Here is a 23,447-nt window from a genome sequence, read left to right as displayed (position 1 = left end):
GCTACTTTGTGGGATTGGTTTATGCAAATGAAGGGGAGTGGTATGCAAATGAAGGGGCGTGGTATGCAAATGCAGGGGCGTGGTATGCAAATGAAGGGGAGTGGTATGCAAATGAAGGGGCATGGTTCCGGCTACTTTGTGGGATTATCTTATGCAAATGAAGGTGCGTGGTATGCAAATGAAGGGGCATGGTATGCAAATTAAGGGGCATGGTATGCAAATGAAGGGGAGTGGTATGCAAATGAAGGGCGTGTTTCGGCTACTTTGTGGGATTAGTTTATGCAAATTAAGGGGCGTGGTATGCAAATGAAGGGGCGTGGTATGCAAATGAAGGGGCATGGTATGCAAATGAAGGGGAGTGGTATGCAAATGAAGGGCGTGTGTCGGCTACTTTGTGGGATTCGTTTATGCAAATGAAGGTGCGTGGTATGCAAATGAAGGGGAGTGGTATGCAAATGAAGGGCATGTTTCGGCTACTTTGTGGTATTAGTTTATGCAAATGAAGGGGTGTGGTATGCAAATGAAGGGGTGTGGTATGCAAATGAAGGGGCGTGGTATGCAAATGAATAGGAGTGGTATGCAAATGAATGGGAGTGGTATGCAAATGAAGGTGCATGGTATGCAAATGAAGGGGCATGGTATGCAAATGAAGGGGAGTGGTATGCAAATGAAGGGGAGTGGTATGCAAATGAAGGGGAGTGGTATGCAAATGAAGGGCATGTTTCGGCTACTTTGTGGGATTAGTTTATGCAAATGAAGGGCGTGGTTTCGACTACTTTGTGGGAACGGTTTATGCAAATTTGATGGGCGTGGTTTCGACTACCTTTGTGGGAACGGTTTATGCAAATTTGACGGGCGTGTTTCGGCTACTTTGTGTGGGTGGTTTATGCAAATGAAGGGCGTGGTTTTGACTACTTTGTGGGAACGGTTTATGCAAATTTGATGGGCGTGGTTTTGACTACTTTGTGGGGGTGGTTCATGCAAATGAAGGGCGTGGTTTCGACTACTTTGTGGGAACGGTTTATGCAAATGAAGGGCGTGGTTTCGACTACTTTGTGGGAACGGTTTATGCAAATTTGACGGGCGTGTTTCGGCTACTTTGTGGGGGTGGTTCATGCAAATGAAGGGCGTGGTTTCGACTACTTTGTGGGAACGGTTCATGCAAATTTGACGGGCGTGGTTTCGACTACTTTGTGGGGGTGGTTCATGCAAATGAAGGGCGTGGTTTCGATCACTTTGTGGGGGTGGTTCATGCAAATGAAGGGTGTGGTTTCGATCACTTTGTGGGGGTGGTTCATGCAAATGAAGGGCGTGGTTTCGACTACTTTGTGGGAACGGTTTATGCAAATTTGATGGGCGTGGTTTCGACTACTTTGTGGGAACGGTTTATGCAAATTTGATGGGCGTGGTTTCGACTACTTTGTGGGGGTGGTTCATGCAAATGAAGGGCGTGGTTTCGGCTACTTTGTGGGAACGGTTTATGCAAATGAAGGGCGTGGTTTCGACTACTTTGTGGGAACGGTTTATGCAAATGAAGGGCGTGGTTTCGACTACTTTGTGGGAACGGTTTATGCAAATTTGACGGGCGTGTTTCGGCTACTTTGTGGGGGTGGTTCATGCAAATGAAGGGCGTGGTTTCGACTACTTTGTGGGAACGGTTTATGCAAATTTGACGGGCGTGTTTCGGCTACTTTGTGGGGGTGGTTCATGCAAATGAAGGGCGTGGTTTCGACTACTTTGTGGGAACGGTTTATGCAAATTTGACGGGCGTGTTTCGGCTACTTTGTGGGGGTGGTTCATGCAAATGAAGGGCGTGGTTTCGACTACTTTGTGGGAACGGTTTATGCAAATTTGATGGGCGTGTTTCGGCTACTTTGTGGGGGTGGTTCATGCAAATGAAGGGCGTGGTTTCGATCACTTTGTGGGAACGGTTTATGCAAATTTGATGGGCGTGGTTTCGACTACTTTGTGGGGGTGGTTCATGCAAATGAAGGGCGTGGTTTGGACTACTTTGTGGGAACGGTTTATGCAAATTTGACGGGCGTGTTTCGGCTACTTTGTGGGGGTGGTTCATGCAAATGAAGGGCGTGGTTTGGACTACTTTGTGGGAACGGTTTATGCAAATTTGACGGGCGTGGTTTGGACTACTTTGTGGGGGTGGTTCATGCAAATGAAGGGCGTGGTTTCGACTACTTTGTGGGAACGGTTTATGCAAATTTGATGGGCGTGGTTTCGACTACTTTGTGGGAACGGTTTATGCAAATTTGATGGGCGTGGTTTCGACTACTTTGTGGGGGTGGTTCATGCAAATGAAGGGCGTGGTTTCGACTACTTTGTGGGAACGGTTTATGCAAATTTGACGGGCGTGTTTCGGCTACTTTGTGGGGGTGGTTTATGCAAATGAAGGGCGTGGTTTCGACTACTTTGTGGGAACGGTTTATGCAAATTGGTTCAGACTACTTTGTGGGAGTGGGTTATGCAAATTTGATGGGCGTGGTTTCGACTACTTTGTTTGGGTGGTTCATGCAAATGAAGAGCGTGGTTTCGACTACTTTGTGGGAACGGTTTATGCAAATTTGATGGGCGTGGTTTCGACTACTTTGTGGGGGTGGTTCATGCAAATGAAGGGCGTGGTTTCGACTACTTTGTGGGAACGGTTTATGCAAATTTGATGGGCGTGGTTTTGACTACTTTGTGGGGGTGGTTAATGCAAATGAAGGGGAGTGGTTCCGACTACTTTGTGGGTTAGGGTTATACAAATTTGATAGGCGTGGTTTCGACTACTTTGTGGGAGGGGTTTATGCAAATGAAGGGGAGTGGTTCTGACTACTTTGTGGGGGTGGTTTATGCAAATTAGTGGGCGTGGTTTCGACTACTTTGTGGGGGTGGTGCAAATGCATACCACGCCCCTTCATTTGAATAAACAACTCCCACAAATCAGCCGGGGGAAAAAAGGGGAGGCGGGGCTTAGGTTTGAAAGAGGCGGGTCTTACAAAAGGGGGGAAGGCGGGGCTTAGGTTTGACAGAGGCCTAAGTTAGCGAGAAAAGTCGTGAAAGTCACTTTGACGCGCGCCAACGCGCCAACGATAAAACATCACGGTCCGACGTTCGGATATGTCGGAGAGCTAGCCGAGACGAACGGTTCGGTGTCTCGGACGCACGCCTCCGACAGTCGTACAAAACGTCCTTCACTTTGGCTGTGTGCATGGGAGACCTCATAGACACATAGGCCCTCATTTATCAATTGAGTGTAAAATCTGCCCCAAATTCGAGTGTAGGTTTCGTAGTACACCCACGTCGAGTCGGCATTTACAAAGTGATCGCAGACAGCTGATCCTTCCTTAATTTCGTTCGGACGTTTATAAATGTGACGGCTGAAATCTATCTGGCACGCCCTATGAAATCAAGCCTCGCCCTCGTTTTTGCGACATGAACAACTGCAGTACGACCTTGGAAACCATAGTTTATGACGAAAAAAGTCACCCCCTCTCATACACACACAGACGCACGCACGCACACGCAACTTGCAAGTCCAACTGGTTTGTTGTAGCCTATCTTAAATAAATAAAGAACGAACACCTGTATGAATTAAATAAAGCTGTAGCTGTAGTACCCTGTCTGTTTCTCCTCTCGCCTCGCTTGCCTTGCTGCCCACACACACGCACACACATACGGGCCGTGGCCCAGTCAGTTTAGAGCTGGCCCAACTTTGAGCCTTAATTGTGCATGCAAATTTCTGGTTATTAAACCACAGCATGCAAGCCGCCTTTGTTTTAAAATGGTTCCCCAAACCGTTCACAGTTCACACTTCACTATCGGCCGGGGATGCGCCCCCCCCCCCCCATGCTAATTTGCCCAGTCAATCATTTGATCCGTGCTACGCGCCTGCCGTGTGTTGTTAGTTGTTGTAGCCTATATTCAATTATTAAAGTATTTATTCATTTAATATAGCCTTATTTAAGGTTTATCCTTAAAACGACGAGATGTAACTCGAGAAAGACATGGCTGTAGAATTGCACTATACTATAGCCTACCCGTTGGTTGGTAGACTTGACTATAGCAGCATGCACTCTCGATCCAGTTAACTTCCAGGAGGGGGGGGGGGGCACCGGCATGCGCTCATGCAAAACACTGTTTAAATGGCTTAAGCATCAAAACTTGCAACATTGTTTTAATTGCGCGATTTTAACTGCTTGTAAAGTTGGTAATCTCCTACCAATTTCATATGACACAAAGACACATCGTTGATGTATTCCTTTCCTTTTTTTTTCTTTTTTTCTTTACATTTAGCCCATATACATACCTATACAGTTTTATATAAACATTTTAGGAGTGAATACATATGTTTCGATGCCTGTGACAGCCTCTCAGCTGGTCAAACAATGCTGCTCCGCTGTTCTACGACAAAAAACAGGTGAGGACAAAGCGTACGACAGCTCCCGACCAGACGTGAGTTTTGTCTTGGCACAAGATCATTTTCAATCTTTGGCGCAAATCGTAAATGCCGAAAATTGCGGTAATTTCGGCGTACACCCATATTTTGGCGTACGCACGGTTGATACATGAGGGCCATAGACTCTAACAGCATCCAGGCTGAAAAAGTGAAACGAGACCGCGCCTCCTAGAAAGGTCGCCCGAGGACGTTCTATAGATCCACGCGTGCGTCTCCAGGAGCTCTACAACATATCCGAAAATCTGACCGGAAGGCCTCACCGTCGTGGCGTTCTAGTGAAGCAAAGGTTTTACGTTCACGTGCGCCTACGCCGACGATCGTAACTCTGTTCGGGATGGGCCGAACACCTCTGCGATCGCGGCGACGAGCCGATCGTCGTGATGGTCTGTGTTTTTTTCTGCAACCTCGGGAACCTCAAATCTGACCCGAGGCCTAGCGTTGCAGTGTAGTTCCCTTTATCGGACGCTTGTAAGAGTCCCACAAAGTCGAGACCAACTCCATTTTATTCGTCATGTCCTGAATATGGATATTCGGGGGTGTTGGGTATTTAAAAAAATATCCTTCACCCCATTTGTAAGGCATTTGGCCCAAAGGTCAGCGTGGCTGACCTTTGACCTTTGCAAACGTTGTGGAAAGCCCAGACCGGCTCCATTGGATTCGGCACACTCTAAATATGAAGAGTGTGCGAAGAATAGGGTTAGGGAACATGTTTTAAAGGTTTGTTTTGTGTATTTCACACTTCTGTGGAGAGGAGAGGAGAGGAGGGAGAGGAGAGGCAGTCTTTTGGCGGACCTTTGACCTTTGCAAACGTCGTGGAAAGCCCAGACCGGCGCCATTGGATTCGGCATGCTCTTAATATGAACAATATGTCTAGTGTGTGAAGAATAACATTAATGAACATGTTGTGTTTTGTGTTTGGTCTGTTCACTCAAAAAGAGAGGAGAGCAGAGGAGGGGAGAGGCAGAGGCCTCCATTCATCTCACTGCCCATGTAATATCTATATCTGGCCACAGAGTGGGTGTGGCGCTGTTCTGAATTTCACTCCCAAATTACTCTTCTTCTCCAGTTTCTCTGACTTCCTGTGTGTGTGTGTCAGAAGACAGCAACAGAGGCAACAGAGACACAGGAGGAACACACCCATGACTGCCAGTACCACCACTACAACCTACCCATGCCCCACCTGCACCGTTAAGGACATAAGTGGACGTCATCATTGGATTCGATGGACAACCATCAGCAAGTAAGTAAGTAAGTGTGTGTGTGTGTGTGTGTGTGTGTGTGTGTGTGTGTGTGTGTGTGTGTGTGTGTGTGTGTGTGTGTGTGTGTGTGTGTGTGTGTGTGTGTGTGTGTGTGTGTGTGTGTGTGTGTGTGTGTGTGTGTGTGTGTACTGTACGTCGTGATCAATCAATGCCCCCAGACGAATGTGTGTGTGTGTGTGTGTGTGTGTGTGTGAACCAGCTACACTGGCATTTAAACACATTCATATTGTAACTGTTGCCCCTATAGGTGATATAGTTTGCTTTATTCCTAAAAGGTCATAATTAAGTCACATTTACGTTTAAAACATTATTTCATGTATTTGTGTCAAGTTGTTGTAATACTTTTATTTTGAAGAGTCAAAGTCATGTTCCGTGTCGTTTGGTCTGCTCATGTAAATTGGGTACACAGGTTTTTTGTGTAAGCAATCAATCAAGCCACAAGCAGCTAGCAGCAGCAGGGTGCAGCAGCTCCCTTTGCACTGGTCACACAAAGAGACTAAGTTACAAGAGACTGTCATACAAGTCTTCAAATAAATCAGTTTCAAGGAAACCACTTGTGTCTGTCTGTCCTCGGAGGGAGTTACACATATAATATGTGTATGCTCAGTTAGCTTTTATAAACGTGAAAACAGACTGCGCTGCTGTCTAGTCATGTGCAAACCATTGTGATGTTGCATTACCTACGTTTACTGGTGACCCCCTGGAAATCCCCCAAGGGCACCAGGGGGTCCACGGACCCCTAATTGAGAAGCACTGGCATACATTCTAAGCATTTATGCTCAGTTAGCTTTTATAAATGTAACTTTAAACGTGAAAACAGACTGCGCTGCTGTCTAGTCTGTCTGTCTGTCTGTCTGTCTAAAATAGCAGACCTACAAGCTCGTAGCGCGGCACCGAGTGCCGTGCTACGAGCTTGTAGATCTGCTATTTTTGGGGGCCACTGGCTGTCTGTCTGTCTGTCTTGTCTGTCTAAAATAGCAGACCTACAAGCTCGTAGCGCGGCACTCGGTGCCGCGCTACGAGCTTGTAGATCTGCTATTTTTGGGGGCCACTGTCTGTCTGTCTGTCTGTCTGTCTGTCTCTGTCTAAAATAGCAGACCTACAAGCTTTTTCTTTTGTACAACTTGACCTATGTTTCTTCTTCTTATTGGGGAGATGGAGGCAGATCCTGTGGAAATACGCGCAGCGTAGCAGCTGGAGGGGCTCTCACTTTTCCCCCCTTGTTTCTTTTTTGTTTGCTAACGTTTATCCGTTTGAAATCAGCAGCTTTCTAGTGAACGTGCTGGCGGTTTGAAAGCTGGAGACAGAATGACTTTTCATAGTATGATTCTGTGCAGGGGAATATACGTTGTTTCATGGCACAAAACACTGATCTCCACCATAGTCACCCTCCGTTGAGACGAAGCCCGTCATTTCATGTTGCTGCTTGAGGGTGACTCAGAGCACAAGGAATTTACAAGCACACTTCCTGATCGTTTTTTTTTTGTTTGTACCTTTTTAGTGTCACCGCTGCTTTTAAAAATGGCCACTGCTGTTAAACATGTGTAATATGTGCACATGCTCACAATGCGCACACAAATTACACACATGTTCAAACACAAGGCATGTTTGTCTCCAGCTTTCTAAATGTCCATCCTGACTGAAGCCCAAGAGTTCCTAATAATACCCAATCTCAGGGTCCCAAAAGAGCTACAATTCCTGGGTGGACGTTCTTCCTTACCTGTGGATCGAAACCTTGCTTCGACTACAGGGGCTTAATAATCTAGGATTGCAGATTTTAGGGAACTAAAATTGGCTAGTGTTAATGTTTCATTGTTGGAAATCCAACACGTACGAGCGGCGCACGTCTAGAAATAATATAGGTGGATGCAACTCATTTTTGTACATAAAAGTGCCATCTCTTTTTAAGTCTTCCAAGCGTTCTTTCCAAGTGAAATGCATCCTGGTACGTGGCGGGTCACTTCAGGCGGCTTGACCAGAGCATCCTGGTACGTGGCGGGTCACTTCAGGCGGCTTGACCAGAGCATCCTGGTACGTGGCGGGTCACTTCAGGCGGCTTGACCAGAGCATAGGATAAAGACGCACAACGTTCTTGTGTCACGGTAGTCTATCACAACATGTAGCCATGTGCCCCCATCAAGGCATGTTACCAAAAACGTGTTCAACATGCATGAACTTTTGTGTCTTTCATCACTTTTTTTTTTTTTTCAGATAGAAAATATATATATATATCAGACTGGTATCCATTCTGTCGCTTTGCAACGGAACTTTAAATGTTTTTGTAGGCATTGTTTTTTAAAAGCTCTGAGCCAAGCGGTCGGGTGACTATACGTGACAACGGGAAGGAGAAAGGCCAATCGGTTGGCTTGGAGATGGAGCTCGTCTCCAGAAGATTAAGGAAAAAACAAACAAAAAAAAACTTTACTGAATTACGTAGGTTAAAATGTAGTTGTATAGTATTGTTATTTCAATAGAATTGTCTTATTTTACCTCTCATTATTGTAAAGTAACATAGTAAATAATTATAAGGAAGACAACATATGTTTATTTTGTAAAGAAGTTACAGAATCCTATTGAACATAACCGTACTGTTTACCATTCCTCAACCATGACTTGATTCGCTGTCACTTTGTTGGAGGGTGTGATAGGGTAGCTTTGATAGGATAGTGACTGGTGTTCTGTTATCTCCAACGTCTCAGTATGTCCACGATGGACATATCATAGTAGAGCTATGATCTTAGCAGTATTGACTTCTGAAAATGTGACATTTTAATGGGAGAATAACAATGGGGGAAATCACCACAAAGTCACGCTAATACAGCAAGGATCAGGAGTCCATAAGGACACTAAAATGTAAGTCTAGGTCATTAATATAGCCAGCCTAACAGACTCAAGACTCAAGGTGCTGTGGCTGGACACTGGTTCAGAAGCGATGAAGATGAAACGTTCATCACAGAGTAGCCTTAGATATAGTGAAGGCGAACACAATAAGCTCAAAGTGGGTCTTGTTTTCCAAATGGTCATGAATTAAACTCACTTTCTTTTAATTAGTATTTTTTGAATGGGCTTTTTTGTAATAGAAAGCCTCTCAGTATTTAAATAAAGGTTACTGTCTGTCACACAACGCAAGACTTAATAGAGCAGACGAGATCCTGTTAGTGACTGTGCCAGTTCAAAACATTTTAATCTCATCCATTCACACATGTATTTTTACATAACTATTCTCCAGAAATGATATCTTGTGAATTTTTATCAATGATAAAAAAAAACATCAAATTGTTTCATATCAACTACAGCTAAATCGGGTTCTTCCAACACTTATATATCATCTTCGAGGAGCATTATAATGGATGGTTTATAAATTCATAACAACAGATGGGCCGTAGGGATCCATTAGTTGGCAGCAGCTATGTACACTGTAAAAGAAAAAAGCTGCTGTTTAAAAAGAATATATTTTTATGATACCCCATTTGCATGAGTAAACTGGCTGAATGGCTGGAAGTGTTCACATGTCAGTGCATGATGGGGGAGCTGGTTTCATCATTATGTCTTGCTTAGGGCTGCAACACTTCCATGTCATCGATTACAAATATATATTAAGAATCAATCCCTATATTTGGGGCATGTCATTATTGGTGAAGTAAAACAAAAAAAAAGTAACAAAGTATGTTTCACTATTTTTGCATGACACTGTTGTGCAACAAAGTAGAAAATGACACTTAAAGGATGCATTTAGACATTTTCAACCTATCTTCATATAAGTGGTACTCACTAATGCTTATTATAAAATTGCACCATTTTTGTCTACTCTGCCTGTGTCTCAGAGAAGGGCTGTGGACAGTTCAGAAACCCGCCAATCAGTGACATCATCAATGGGGAATCCAAGTTAATAGAAATGGCAGGCTTCATATTCCTGAATTATTTGCATGCTATAATGGAAGCCATTGTTCTTGCGTTAATAAAAAACAAAATAAAACATTTGTTGTTTGAAAGAAAAAGAGTACAGTACAGTACAGTACAGTACAGTACAGCACCACTCACTTCAAACATATCATGAGCGTTAGTGAGGACCAATTATAATATGTAGATAGGTTGAAAATGGGTGAAGTCGTCCTTTAAGTATTTAATTGACTTGTTGATGTGTAAAATTGATTTAAATGTCTATAACAAAAGATGCATTTTGATTAGCAAAGAGTAATCGCTAAGACTAAAGGATAGTTGCAGCCCTAGTCCTGTGTACTGTATATCTGCCTTCTGTAGCCAGTGGTGCATAGCCTCCACAATGCTACCATGCTATCTAGCTATATCACACCCCTCAACATCTTTGCTGGTCTGCCTATCCCTTTGTACAGTCATGTAAAAAACAAAAAACATAGTAACTGTAAGACCGATGTGTACATGTACGTGTGTGTTTTTCTTTGTTTTTATTCAAGGGACGGGAGGTGTGTTTGAGGTGTGCATTGTTTGGGGGTGGGGGGGCTGGGGTTTGATCACTTTGTTATTTTCTCATAGTGTCATTTAGACCATGTTGAGTGTTTTGTGTATTTTCTGTGTAGTGGACTTATTGCTGGGTCTGCGTCTAGCGCAGCCATAGTTTCATATTGATGTGTGTGTAGTACCTCTAATCCACCACAACTAGCAAAGTCCTTATTCTGCTAACGTGCATTTTAATAATATTTTTGTTTTGTTTTTTTCTTTCTTTTGTTTTTTACTAAAAGAGAAAGAAAGCTACACATGTTATGTTCAGATTTTAATCACCTTTTATCCAAGTTCAAAAACACTGCTCTTTTTGTCTTATTGAAGTTGTATTATGTAGAGAAATAAATATGAGATAAAAAGCCAGCTGATATCAAAATTGCCAAACAAAAAGCTTTGGATTGAAACTTGAACTACAAAGGAACGCTTGGTTTTGACTGTGAGGTTGGTGAGATGCTGCAGGGGGAGGAACGCTTATCTGTGTAACACTGGTGTGTGTTACAGTACCTAAAGCAGTGTTACACATCGCAGGGCCGGCGCTGGTACAGGTCAGGATAACATACAGCCAGGCACACTACAGTGGAAACCTGTTTACAATCCGTTTACAGAGGTACGTGTTTGGCCTTTTACCCAAACTGTTGTTTTTAATCTGGGATCCGTGTTTTATAAGACCTTACATGTGGCAAAAAAACAAACACACACAGAGATAACTCGAATGCCAAAATCACTAACATGGTAAGAGAGATTGAATCGACATACTTTTAAAGCTGCTTTTTATGAAATGTCAACATCCACATAGTTGCTTCCAAGATGAGCCTGAGAGGCACATTCATTGTTTACTCTACTGTGGTAGTGTCTCTGTTATGACACTGTACAATATCACTCGTCACCTCCTCAATTAGTTTTACCTTCCATCTTGAGAAGCACTTTGTTATATAATGTTAATACCAGGCTAGTATCCAGTTACTATTTGAAATGGACTTGTTTTGCTTCTTCTCAGCTGGTCATTTTAGACTGGAGCAGATAGCGTTATCTCATATGGGTGAGACTACACCCATTTGGCCTTCCAGGAAGACCACATCCAACTGTGAAATTAATTGAAAAGGGTTTCAATGAAGGATTTACACTGGCCTGGACATACTAACACTATATGTAGTGACCTCATACAAAGATGGCTGTTAAGCCTCTGGATGTTGAAGAGGACTCGTAGGTTTTGAGCTATTCTGAACACAAACTGACAGTGCAACTTCTCTACTGTACTAAAAAATAAAGTAAAACTGATCCCCCCCCTCCCCAACTTTATTATTTTTGCAGTTATCTGTAAATTGCAGAAGTTACCTCTTGAAGTTCTTACTACTACTCATAAAAAGAATTATGTCATCCTTGTCGTCTCAGCACTTTAAAATAATTTGTGTTCATAAGCAACAGGAAAAACATTATAGTAGCACACTTCCAAGTACATACAAAATACATCAAGTTAATGCCTTTTTCAATGGTCTGGCTGGAAAATAAATACTCAGTGGATGAATTCTGTGTTGTTACTATGCCAATGTAATCTATCATGGGGAAGAGAGGAAAGGAAAAGCACAAATGAAAAAGAGAACACAGTTCTTCTGGTGTCTTCTATCATATCTACTGTATCTATCTATATCTATCTACCTATCTATCTATCTATCTATCTATCTACCTATCTATCTATCTATCTATCTATCTATCTATCTATCTATCTATCTATCTATCTATCTATCTATCTATCTATCTATCTATCTATCTATCTATCTATCTATCTATCTATCTATCTATCTACCTATCTACCTATCTATCTATCTAACCATGTCTCTTCTTGTTCTTCAACCTTTAGGGCCAAAATCCATTGAAATGTTTTAGTCCTGTCAGATGTATATCGTAAACTGTTCAATTACGAAATGGAAAATAAAATCTATTTTAAAGATCAATGCGTTGTGACGTTTTTGTCCCATATACTGTATTCATGGTGTTTATTGATTCCATAGGAGGGGCTAGCACCCCTCAAAGCTGTATATAGGAGGGGCTAGCTCCCCTTAAAGCTGTTTATAGGAGGGGCTAGTGCCCCTAAAGCTGTTTATAGGAGGGGCTAGCTCCCCTCAAAGCTGTATATAGGAGGGGCTAGCACCCTCAAAGCTGTATATAGGAGGGGCTAGCACCCTCAAAGCTGTATATAGGAGGGGCTAGCTCCCCTTAAAGCTGTTTATAGGAGGGGCTAGTGCCCCTGAAAGCTGTTTATAGGAGGGGCTAGCTCCCCTAAAGCTGTTTATAGGAGGGGCTAGCTCCCCTCAAAGCTGTATACTGTTTATGCATGCCATGATTTTTTCCAATATCTCCTACTGTATTACTGTCTGGGGCCAAACCAATCACATCACTTTATAAACAAACACTGAAAATAATAGATAAAAAAACAATGAAATGGCATCTACAAGCTCATAGCGCGCCACCGAGTGGCGCGCTACGAGCTTGTAGATCTGCTATTTAAAACCTTTGCTTCTGTAGAACGCCACAACGGTAAGGCCCTCCGGTCTGATTATCGGATATGTTATAGAGCTCCCAGAGACGCACGCGTGGAACTGTAGTACGTCCTCGGGCGACCTTTCTAGTCGACATGGCACGCGCGAACGTTCCACTACACCGAGTGGCGCGCTACGAGCTTGTAGATCTGCTATTTAAAACCTTTGCTTCTGTAGAACGCCACAACGGTAAGGCCTTCCGGTCTGATTATCGGATATGTTATAGAGCTCCCAGAGACGCACGCGTGGAACTGTAGTACATCCTCGGGCGACCTTTCTAGTCGACATGGCACGCGCGAACGTTCCACTACACCGAGTGGCGCGCTACGAGCTTGTAGATCTGCTACTTAAAACCTTTGCTTCTGTAGAACGCCACAACGGTAAGGCCTTCCGGTCTGATTATCGGATATGTTATAGAGCTCCCAGAGACGCACGCGTGGAACTGTAGTACGTCCTCGGGCGACCTTTCTAGTCGACATGGCACGCGCGAACGTTCCACTACACCGAGTGGCGCGCTACGAGCTTGTAGATCTGCTATTTAAAACCTTTGCTTCTGTAGAACGCCACAACGGTAAGGCCTTCCGGTCTGATTATCGGATATGTTATAGAGCTCCCAGAGACGCACGCGTGGAACTGTAGTACGTCCTCGGGCGACCTTTCTAGTCGACATGGCGCGCGCAAACGTTCCACTACACCGAGTGGCGCGCTACGAGCTTGTAGGTCTGCTATTTTAGACAGACAGACAGACAGACAGACAAGACAGATTGTTAGACAGACAGACAGACAGACAGACAGACAGACAGACAGTGGCCCCCAAAAATAGCAGACCTACAAGCTCGTAGTGCGGCACCCGGTGCCGCGCTACGAGCTTGTAGGTCTGCTATTTTGCTAGGGGGAACAACATATTTTCAGATGGGGGTCGGAGGCCAATTACATATCATTTTTGGGGTCCTTGGCATGAAATATTGAGCACCACTAATACAGAAATCATAGGTATAGGTCAGAATTTAGAAGACATTTTTTTTATTTTGACGTCAGGCCTAAATGGGTTAAACTGTGAGTACATAAATGTGAAGAGATTATATCAATGAACCCTGAGGATGTACAGTAGGCTGTATACTTGTCCTTAATGTAGATGCAGTAATGCTCCTATCTGGTCACCAGAGGCCAGTCTATGGACGGATACTATCATGTTCTCCCTAGTACTATTCAGCATTGGTGTTATGTTAAGGGCCATTCTCACTGTGCACTTTAACTACAACTATAATATCTATAACAAGAGACTGTTTTCACGTTTAAAATGTCATTTATAAAAGCTGACTGAATACAATTGTTTAGAATCTATACCAGTGCTTCTCAATTCGGGGTCCGGTGACCCCCAGGGGCCATTGGGGGTTGTCCAGGGGGTCCCCAGTAAACGTAGGTAATGCAACATCACAATGGTTTGAACACGACTAGACAGCAGCGCAGTCTGTTTTCACATTTAAAGTGACATTTATAAAAGCTAACTGAGCATAAATGCTTAGAATGTATTATTTACAAACACACAACTTGTGTGTTTGTAAATGAATCAATCAAGTGACTCGCTGAGTGTCTGACCGACTGACTCTCTGTCTGTCTGTCAGTCGGAATGACCTTTGACCTGACCTGTCCTGTGGGGACCGTGTCTGCTCTCTGGGGAAATAAAGAACGGAGGTGACATCATGCAGTGTTGTGTTTTTGGCAGCAAACTCATTTCAGTCCCTTGAATAGTTTTCATTTAGTCACATTTTAGTCACCTGGAATGTTTGAGTGTTTTAGGTAATGCCTCTGTGTGTGTGTGGTGCTGTCATATTATATGTGTAACTCCCTCCGAGCACAGACAGACACAAGTGGTTTCCTTGAAAGTGATTTATTTGAAGACTTGTGGATCCTCCAAATTCACCGTGAAAACTATAAACAATACAATAAAACAAGCACGTTACAATTAACATAAATACGACATGACATGCACAGCATGTAGATGCAAACATTTTACCAAAGTAAAATACAGACATAAAACAAATACCTCGTTGGCTGCGTGCAAATAACAAAGAAGGGAATCTCTTCAGTCTTAGGTCCTTATAACCTTTCTTATGACAGTCTCTTGTAACTTAGTCTCTGTGTGTGACCAGTGCAAACGGAGCTGCTGCACCCTGCTGCTGCTAGCTGCTTGTGGCTTGATTAATTAATTGCTTACACAAAAAAATTATGAACTTCTTCATTAAACAATGAAACTATATCACCTATAGTGGCAACGGTTACAATATGAATGTGTTTAAATGCCAGTGTAGCTGGTTCACACACACACACACACACACAATGCAGCAGGCATTGGACAACCTGACAGCCACCGACCTGGCAACCCTGAATGAGCCAATCAGCTGCCAGTCTCTGGTGTGTGTGTGTGTGTGTGAGAGAGAGAGTCCTCACAAGTACTGTTAAACAAACTCTACCCTAACGTCAAAGTACATTAAAACACTTTTTCCTTTCCAAAACAAACACAACGTACATTATGACAATATTTCACCCTTTGCATTGGTAAAATATACTTTTTTATTTTTTTCTTCCCTTCCTTCCAAAAAAACTAAAAGATAAAATTACCCAAAATCCATGTTTAAGAGTATTCCACGATGGTTCAGTGGTTCTGGCAGTTGCTGATGGTGTGAGAGGATGCTGGTTCGAGACAAGTCAAGATTCGTGACCTCGGAACAAGGACTAAGGATCCAGAATAAATAAATCAAAATAAATCACTCTTTACCTTTTGGTCAAGTAAATGTACTATTGGAATGTATTTTGGCGGACATAATCCAAGATAATCCACTGTCAATTTGTAACAGTCAGCAGTGCCAGTTGGTGCCACAGGGTGGTGCACTGCTCCCTTTTGTTTTGCTTTGTGTAGAAGATCTGACGTCAATTCCAGCTCTTGCTATAGATAGACATGACATGACATGATGTGTGTCAAACAATTGTCACACATGGATGGATGATTAGCCGTGTTTATTTATTTATTTCCGGGGGGAATGAATGAATGAATGAATGACTAACCCTGTAAAACCCGGATTAATTTCTACTTGCAAAAAAACGATTTCAACCTTACTACTACTTTTTACTACTAGGACTTATCAGAGGAAATCATGTAAAATACCTTTTAGTCAACAAGTCAAAAGTCAAGACAAGGACTAAGGACTAAGGATAAATCAATCCCGGCCCCTCCATAGGGCCGGGGGTCCGCGGAGGGGGTCCGCCGGGGGTCCGCGGAGGGGGTCCGCGGGGGTCGCCGGCCCTATCTCGGCCGTCCCTTGTCCGTTTCGGACGGGGGGAATCTCGTTCGAACCGGGCCGCCGTCCCGGACGCGCTCCCGGGGCTCTCGCGGTGGCAATAGTTGGAAATGACACGTCCACCAAGGGGAAACCTTGACCAGGCTATGGTGAGTATGCCAGTATGGCCACTATATGCGTGTACTATGTTGGCAGCAGTGCTCCGTTCACGTTTGTTTATTATATTAGTGCTGTCTACCGTTATACCTGGCTTAATATGGTCAATACTGACTCAGTCTAAAATATGCTTTGGCGCCCCCCCCCCCCCCCCCCCACCTCCTCTTGCTATAGACAGACATGACTTGACATGACATGACATGACATGATGTGTGTCAAACAATTGTCACACATGGATGGATGATTAGCCTTGTTTATTTATTTATTTCCGGGGGGAATGAATGAATGAATGAATGAATGAATGAATGAATGAATGAATGAATGGATGGATGGATGGATGGATGGATGGATGGATGAATCATATATTCCCGGGGGCATTTCTCTCCAGGTGAGGACAATGCCATCCAGTCAACCAAATATGGATGTCAGACGATCAGGCATCATCTCGTATGTATTACTTCTACTACTACTACTACTACTACACACACCCAAACACGCAAATGAAGGGGCATGGTTCCGGCTACTTTGTGGGATTATCTTATGCAAATGAAGGTGCGTGGTATGCAAATGAAGGGGCATGGTATGCAAATTAAGGGGCATGGTATGCAAATGAAGGGGAGTGGTATGCAAATGAAGGGCGTGTTTCGGCTACTTTGTGGGATTAGTTTATGCAAATTAAGGGGCGTGGTATGCAAATGAAGGGGCGTGGTATGCAAATGAAGGGGCATGGTATGCAAATGAAGGGGAGTGGTATGCAAATGAAGGGCGTGTGTCGGCTACTTTGTGGGATTCGTTTATGCAAATGAAGGTGCGTGGTATGCAAATGAAGGGGAGTGGTATGCAAATGAAGGACATGTTTCGGCTACTTTGTGGTATTAGTTTATGCAAATGAAGGGGTGTGGTATGCAAATGAAGGGGTGTGGTATGCAAATGAAGGGGCGTGGTATGCAAATGAATAGGAGTGGTATGCAAATGAATGGGAGTGGTATGCAAATGAAGGTGCATGGTATGCAAATGAAGGGGCATGGTATGCAAATGAAGGGGAGTGGTATGCAAATGAAGGGGAGTGGTATGCAAATGAAGGGGAGTGGTATGCAAATGAAGGGGAGTGGTATGCAAATGAAGGGCATGTTTCGGCTACTTTGTGGGATTAGTTTATGCAAATGAAGGGCGTGGTTTCGACTACTTTGTGGGAACGGTTTATGCAAATTTGATGGGCGTGGTTTCGACTACCTTTGTGGGAACGGTTTATGCAAATTTGACGGGCGTGTTTCGACTACTTTGTGTGGGTGGTTTATGCAAATGAAGGGCGTGGTTTTGACTACTTTGTGGGAACGGTTTATGCAAATTTGATGGGCGTGGTTTTGACTACTTTGTGGGGGTGGTTCATGCAAATGAAGGGCGTGGTTTCGACTACTTTGTGGGAACGGTTTATGCAAATTTGATGGGCGTGGTTTCGACTACTTTGTGGGAACGGTTTATGCAAATTTGATGGGCGTGGTTTCGACTACTTTGTGGGGGTGGTTCATGCAAATGAAGGGCGTGGTTTCGGCTACTTTGTGGGAACGGTTTATGCAAATGAAGGGCGTGGTTTCGACTACTTTGTGGGAACGGTTTATGCAAATTTGACGGGCGTGTTTCGGCTACTTTGTGGGGGTGGTTCATGCAAATGAAGGGCGTGGTTTCGACTACTTTGTGGGAACGGTTCATGCAAATTTGACGGGCGTGTTTCGGCTACTTTGTGGGGGTGGTTCATGCAAATGAAGGGCGTGGTTTCGACTACTTTGTGGGAACGGTTTATGCAAATTTGACGGGCGTGTTTCGGCTACTTTGTGGGGGTGGTTCATGCAAATGAAGGGCGTGGTTTCGACTACTTTGTGGGAACGGTTTATGCAAATTTGACGGGCGTGGTTTCGACTACTTTGTGGGGGTGGTTCATGCAAATGAAGGGCGTGGTTTCGATCACTTTGTGGGGGTGGTTCATGCAAATGAAGGGCGTGGTTTCGATCACTTTGTGGGGGTGGTTCATGCAAATGAAGGGCGTGGTTTCGACTACTTTGTGGGAACGGTTTATGCAAATTTGACGGGCGTGTTTCGGCTACTTTGTGGGGGTGGTTCATGCAAATGAAGGGCGTGGTTTCGACTACTTTGTGGGAACGGTTTATGCAAATTTGACGGGCGTGTTTCGGCTACTTTGTGGGAACGGTTCATGCAAATGAAGGGCGTGGTTTCGACTACTTTGTGGGAACGGTTTATGCAAATTTGATGGGCGTGGTTTCGACTACTTTGTGGGGGTGGTTCATGCAAATGAAGGGCGTGGTTTCGGCTACTTTGTGGGAACGGTTAATGCAAATTTGACGGGCGTGGTTTCGACTACTTTGTGGGGGTGGTTCATGCAAATGAAGGGCGTGGTTTCGATCACTTTGTGGGAACGGTTTATGCAAATTTGACGGGCGTGTTTCGGCTACTTTGTGGGAACGGTTCATGCAAATGAAGGGCGTGGTTTCGACTACTTTGTGGGAACGGTTTATGCAAATTTGATGGGCGTGGTTTCGACTACTTTGTGGGGGTGGTTCATGCAAATGAAGGGCGTGGTTTCGGCTACTTTGTGGGAACGGTTAATGCAAATTTGACGGGCGTGGTTTCGACTACTTTGTGGGGGTGGTTCATGCAAATGAAGGGCGTGGTTTCGATCACTTTGTGGGAACGGTTTATGCAAATTTGACGGGCGTGTTTCGGCTACTTTGTGGGGGTGGTTCATGCAAATGAAGGGCGTGGTTTCGACTACTTTGTGGGAACGGTTTATGCAAATTTGACGGGCGTGTTTCGGCTACTTTGTGGGGGTGGTTCATGCAAATGAAGGGCGTGGTTTCGACTACTTTGTGGGAACGGTTTATGCAAATTTGACGGGCGTGGTTTCGACTACTTTGTGGGGGTGGTTCATGCAAATGAAGGGCGTGGTTTCGATCACTTTGTGGGGGTGGTTCATGCAAATGAAGGGCGTGGTTTCGATCACTTTGTGGGGGTGGTTCATGCAAATGAAGGGCGTGGTTTCGACTACTTTGTGGGAACGGTTTATGCAAATTTGACGGGCGTGTTTCGGCTACTTTGTGGGGGTGGTTCATGCAAATGAAGGGCGTGGTTACGACTACTTTGTGGGAACGGTTTATGCAAATTTGATGGGCGTGGTTTCGACTACTTTGTGGGGGTGGTTCATGCAAATGAAGGGCGTGGTTTCGGCTACTTTGTGGGAACGGTTAATGCAAATTTGACGGGCGTGGTTTCGACTACTTTGTGGGGGTGGTTCATGCAAATGAAGGGCGTGGTTTCGATCACTTTGTGGGAACGGTTTATGCAAATTTGATGGGCGTGGTTTCGACTACTTTGTGGGGGTGGTTCATGCAAATGAAGGGCGTGGTTTCGACTACTTTGTGGGAACGGTTTATGCAAATTTGACGGGCGTGTTTCGGCTACTTTGTGGGGGTGGTTCATGCAAATGAAGGGCGTGGTTTCGACTACTTTGTGGGAACGGTTTATGCAAATTTGACGGGCGTGGTTTGGACTACTTTGTGGGGGTGGTTCATGCAAATGAAGGGCGTGGTTTCGACTACTTTGTGGGAACGGTTTATGCAAATTTGATGGGCGTGGTTTCGACTACTTTGTGGGAACGGTTTATGCAAATTTGATGGGCGTGGTTTCGACTACTTTGTGGGGGTGGTTCATGCAAATGAAGGGCGTGGTTTCGACTACTTTGTGGGAACGGTTTATGCAAATTTGACGGGCGTGGTTTGGACTACTTTGTGGGGGTGGTTCATGCAAATGAAGGGCGTGGTTTCGACTACTTTGTGGGAACGGTTTATGCAAATTTGATGGGCGTGGTTTCGACTACTTTGTGGGAACGGTTTATGCAAATTTGATGGGCGTGGTTTCGGCTACTTTGTGGGGGTGGTTCATGCAAATGAAGGGCGTGGTTTGGACTACTTTGTGGGAACGGTTTATGCAAATTTGACGGGCGTGGTTTGGACTACTTTGTGGGGGTGGTTCATGCAAATGAAGGGCGTGGTTTCGACTACTTTGTGGGAACGGTTTATGCAAATTTGATGGGCGTGGTTTCGACTACTTTGTGGGAACGGTTTATGCAAATTTGATGGGCGTGGTTTCGACTACTTTGTGGGGGTGGTTCATGCAAATGAAGGGCGTGGTTTCGACTACTTTGTGGGAACGGTTTATGCAAATTTGACGGGCGTGTTTCGGCTACTTTGTGGGGGTGGTTTATGCAAATGAAGGGTGTGGTTTCGACTACTTTGTGGGAACGGTTTATGCAAATTGGTTCAGACTACTTTGTGGGAGTGGGTTATGCAAATTTGATGGGCGTGGTTTCGACTACTTTGTTTGGGTGGTTCATGCAAATGAAGAGCGTGGTTTCGACTACTTTGTGGGAACGGTTTATGCAAATTTGACGGGCGTGGTTTCGACTACTTTGTGGGGGTGGTTCATGCAAATGAAGGGCGTGGTTTCGACTACTTTGTGGGAACGGTTTATGCAAATTTGATGGGCGTGGTTTTGACTACTTTGTGGGGGTGGTTAATGCAAATGAAGGGGAGTGGTTCCGACTACTTTGTGGGTTAGGGTTATACAAATTTGATAGGCGTGGTTTCGACTACTTTGTGGGAGGGGTTTATGCAAATGAAGGGGAGTGGTTCTGACTACTTTGTGGGGGTGGTTTATGCAAATTAGTGGGCGTGGTTTCGACTACTTTGTGGGGGTGGTGCAAATGCATACCACGCCCCTTCATTTGAATAAACAACTCCCACAAATCAGCCGGGGGAAAAAAGGGGAGGCGGGGCTTAGGTTTGAAAGAGGCGGGTCTTACAAAAGGGGGGAAGGCGGGGCTTAGGTTTGACAGAGGCCTAAGTTAGCGAGAAAAGTCGTGAAAGTCACTTTGACGCGCGACAACGCGCCAACGATAAAACATCACGGTCCGACGTTCGGATATGTCGGAGAGCTAGCCGAGACGAACGGTTCGGTGTCTCGGATGCACGCCTCCGACAGTCGTACAAAACGTCCTTCACTTTGGCTGTGTGCATGGGAGACCTCATAGACACATAGGCCCTCATTTATCAATTGAGTGTAAAATCTGCCCCAAATTCGAGTGTAGGTTTCGTAGTACACCCACGTCGAGTCGGCATTTACAAAGTGATCGCAGACAGCTGATCCTTCCTTAATTTCGTTCGGACGTTTATAAATGTGACGGCTGAAATCTATCTGGCACGCCCTATGAAATCAAGCCTCGCCCTCGTTTTTGCGACATGAACAACTGCAGTACGACCTTGGAAACCATAGTTTATGACGAAAAAAGTCACCCCCTCTCATACACACACAGACGCACGCACGCACACGCAACTTGCAAGTCCAACTGGTTTGTTGTAGCCTATCTTAAATAAATAAAGAACGAACACCTGTATGAATTAAATAAAGCTGTAGCTGTAGTACCCTGTCTGTTTCTCCTCTCGCCTCGCTTGCCTTGCTGCCCACACACACGCACACACATACGGGCCGTGGCCCAGTCAGTTTAGAGCTGGCCCAACTTTGAGCCTTAATTGTGCATGCAAATTTCTGGTTATTAAACCACAGCATGCAAGCCGCCTTTGTTTTAAAATGGTTCCCCAAACCGTTCACAGTTCACAGTTCACTATCGGCCGGGGATGCGCCCCCCCCCCCCCCCCCCCCCCCATGCTAATTTGCCCAGTCAATCATTTGATCCGTGCTACGCGCCTGCCGTGTGTTGTTAGTTGTTGTAGCCTATATTAAATTATTAAAGTATTTATTCATTTAATATAGCCTTATTTAAGGTTTATCCTTAAAACGACGAGATGTAACTCGAGAAAGACATGGCTGTAGAATTGCACTATACTATAGCCTACCCGTTGGTTGGTAGACTTGACTATAGCAGCATGCACTCTCGATCCAGTTAACTATTCCAGGAGGGGGGGGGGGGCACCGGCATGCGCTCATGCAAAACACTGTTTAAATGGCTTAAGCATCAAAACTTGCAACATTGTTTTAATTGCGCGATTTTAACTGCTTGTAAAGTTGGTAATCTCCTACCAATTTCATATGACACAAAGACACATCGTTGATGTATTCCTTTCCTTTTTTTTTCTTTTTTTCTTTACATTTAGCCCATATACATACCTATACAGTTTTATATAAACATTTTAGGAGTGAATACATATGTTTCGATGCCTGTGACAGCCTCTCAGCTGGTCAAACAATGCTGCTCCGCTGTTCTACGACAAAAAACAGGTGAGGAAAAAAGCGTACGACAGCTCCCGACCAGACGTGAGTTTTGTCTTGGCACAAGATCATTTTCAATCTTTGGCGCAAATCGTAAATGCCGAAAATTGCGGTAATTTCGGCGTACACCCATATTTTGGCGTACGCACGGTTGATACATGAGGGCCATAGACTCTAACAGCATCCAGGCTGAAAAAGTGAAACGAGACCGCGCCTCCTAGAAAGGTCGCCCGAGGACGTTCTATAGATCCACGCGTGCGTCTCCAGGAGCTCTACAACATATCCGAAAATCTGACCGGAAGGCCTCACCGTCGTGGCGTTCTAGTGAAGCAAAGGTTTTACGTTCACGTGCGCCTACGCCGACGATCGTAACTCTGTTCGGGATGGGCCGAACACCTCTGCGATCGCGGCGACGAGCCGATCGTCGTGATGGTCTGTGTTTTTTTCTGCAACCTCGGGAACCTCAAATCTGACCCGAGGCCTAGCGTTGCAGTGTAGTTCCCTTTATCGGACGCTTGTAAGAGTCCCACAAAGTCGAGACCAACTCCATTTTATTCGTCATGTCCTGAATATGGATATTCGGGGGTGTTGGGTATTTTAAAAAATATCCTTCACCCCATTTGTAAGGCATTTGGCCCAAAGGTCAGCGTGGCTGACCTTTGACCTTTGCAAACGTTGTGGAAAGCCCAGACCGGCTCCATTGGATTCGGCACACTCTAAATATGAAGAGTGTGCGAAGAATAGGGTTAGGGAACATGTTTTAAAGGTTTGTTTTGTGTATTTCACACTTCTGTGGAGAGGAGAGGAGAGGAGGGAGAGGAGAGGCAGTCTTTTGGCGGACCTTTGACCTTTGCAAACGTCGTGGAAAGCCCAGACCGGCGCCATTGGATTCGGCATGCTCTTAATATGAACAATATGTCTAGTGTGTGAAGAATAACATTAATGAACATGTTGTGTTTTGTGTTTG

This window comes from Electrona antarctica, assembly GCF_951216825.1.
Source record: "Electrona antarctica genome assembly, chromosome: 19".
Lineage (NCBI taxonomy): Eukaryota > Metazoa > Chordata > Actinopteri > Myctophiformes > Myctophidae > Electrona > Electrona antarctica.
The sequence above is the reverse complement of the archived record's forward strand: the minus strand, read 5'-3'. Positions refer to the sequence as shown.